Source organism: Myotis lucifugus, unplaced genomic scaffold (genome assembly GCF_000147115.1).
Source record: "Myotis lucifugus unplaced genomic scaffold, Myoluc2.0 scaffold_3445, whole genome shotgun sequence".
Classification (NCBI taxonomy): Eukaryota; Metazoa; Chordata; class Mammalia; order Chiroptera; family Vespertilionidae; genus Myotis; species Myotis lucifugus.
In genome coordinates, this window is record NW_005874493.1 from 9617 (window position 1) to 12065 (window position 2449).

At 46.6% G+C, this 2449-nt stretch overlaps 1 pseudogene; it reads left to right on the forward strand.

The window, feature by feature from the left end:
• The first annotated feature begins 682 nt into the window (after positions 1-682).
• LOC102424199 lies at positions 683-1768 on the forward strand (annotated as a pseudogene).
• The last annotated feature ends 681 nt before the right edge of the window (positions 1769-2449 follow it).

Genomic DNA, 2449 nt, shown 5'->3' on the forward strand with positions numbered 1-2449 from the left:
TTGCTAGTGGAAATGCAACCCTTACTGAGAGGAATCTGTCATTAGTAACAAAACTACATATGTCTTTACCTTTTGCCCCAGAAACCCCACTTCTAGAACTTTACCTTGGAGATATACTCCCAACAATATAAAAATACATATGTACTTGGTTGCTCATTGCAGCAGGGGAGCTATTTAAATGCTCATACATAAAAAAGTGGTTGAATAAAAGTTCTTCCACACACCTCTGTGAATTGAGGTGGTGTGATTTCCAGGATATAACGCTAAGTGAAAATATCTATAGTGTGCTACTTTTGTATAAGAAACAAGGGGAATTAAGAAAATATACATCTGCCTCCTCACTTGAGCATAAAGAAACCTAGGGAGGAAAGAGCAGAGAGAACTGAGGTTGATTACCAGAAGGCAGTGGACAGGAATTGCGAGGACAGGATGGAGGGGACAGGGGAGAAGATACTCCTCTGAATATACCTTTTTGTGCAGACCTGCCTTTTGGAACCATGCCATTCTTCTACGTATTTGAAAAAGTAAGTAAAATCTCCAAAATGGGAGGAAAAGGTCCTAAAATTTAATACAAACAGAACCAAAGCACATTTGAAATGAATAACACACACACTTGTTCTCACTCTTTGCAGCGGGCCCACACTCCTCTCGCAGCTTTGCTCTGTGCTATTCCATTCTCCTCCAGTCGCCATGGAAGAAGAGATGTCATCAACAATGGCTATGGCCTGTGCTGAGCTGGCTTTGCTGTAGATGATTCCACCCCTCCCCCAGCTGTGTTTCCTTCCATTGCCAGATGCCCCCAACACCAGCATCATGGTGGGCATGGGGCAGAAGAACAGCTATATGGGCAACAAGGCCCAGAGCAAGCACGGTATCCTCACCGTCTTGGATGACATGAAGATGGAGAAGATTTGGCACCACACCTTCTACAACGAGCTGCTTGTGGCCCCCGAGGAACACCCTGTGCTGCTGACCGAGGTTCCCCTGAACCCCAAAGCCAACCATGAGAAGATGACTCAGATCATGTTCCAGGCCTTTAACACTCAGGCCATGTACATGGCCATCCAGGCTGTGCTGTCCCTGTATGCCTCTGGCTGCACCACTGATACTGTTATGGACTCTGGGGATGGGGGTCACCCACATTATGCCCAACAATGAGGTCCACTCCCTCCCATTCTATCCTGTGTCTGGACCTAGCTGGCTGGGACCTGGCCAACTATCTCACTGAAGATCCTCACGGGGTGTGGCTACACCTTTACCACCACAGTGAATGGGAAATCATGTGTAACATCAAGGAGAAGCTCTGCTACGTAGCCCCGGACTTCGAGCAGGAGATGGCCACTGCAGTGTCCGCCCGCATCCTGGAGAAGAGCTACGAGCCCGAGGGGCAGGTGATCATCATCAGCCAGCGGTTCCCGTGTCCGGAGGCACTCTTTCAGCCCTTCTTCCTGGGTATGGAGTCCCGTGGCATCCAAGAGACCACATTCAAACTCTATCACGAAGTGCAATGTTGACATCCGGAAGGACGTGTATGCCAACACAATGTTGTCTGTAGGACCACCATGTACCCCAGCATTGCCGACAGGATGCAGAAGGAGATCACAGCCCTGGTTGTGATCAAGATCAAGATCATTGCCCTGCCGAAGAACAAGTGCTCGATGTGGATCGATGACTCCATTCTGGCCTCACTGTACACCTTTCAGCAGATGTGGATCAGCAAGAGTATGACAAGTTGGGCCCGTCCATTGTCCACTGTAAATGCTTCTAAATATACAGTGGGCAGATGAGTAGCATTTGCTGCATGAGTTGATCAAGTCTGAGTTTGCCCTAGCAAATGTATACACCTCATGCTGGCCTCATGGAACTGGAATGAGCCTTTGAAAAGAAATTGTCCTTGAAGCTTGTATCTGATCTTGAATTCAAGTTAACTGTTCCCTTGGTACGTGTTTTAATACCTTGTACATATCTATGATTTTTAAAAATATATATTTTTATTGATTTCAGAGAGGAAAGGAGAGAGAGAGAGAGAAACATCACTGATGAGAGAGAATCATTGATCGGCTGCCTCCTGTACACCCGCTACTGGGGATTGAGCTCACAACCCAGGCATGTGCCCTTGACTGGAATCGAACCTGGGACCCTTCAGTCCATAGGCCAACACTCTATCCACTGAGCCAAACCAGTTAGGGCCATATTTATGATTTAAACCCCTGTACATGTGGTTGGTCACTTGGTGGCCGAAACGAAAACATGATTGTGCAAGAGAAATCCAGCATCTTGGTGAGAAGTGGGGAGACCACACATTCCTGATTTGTTCAGGGTACTAACCTGCAGAAGCTGCCTATTCCAGGATTTCTTCTTTTTAAAAAAAATATATTTTATTAATTTTTTACAGAGAGGAAAGGAGAGGGATAGATTGTTAGGAACATCGATGAGAGAGAAACATCGT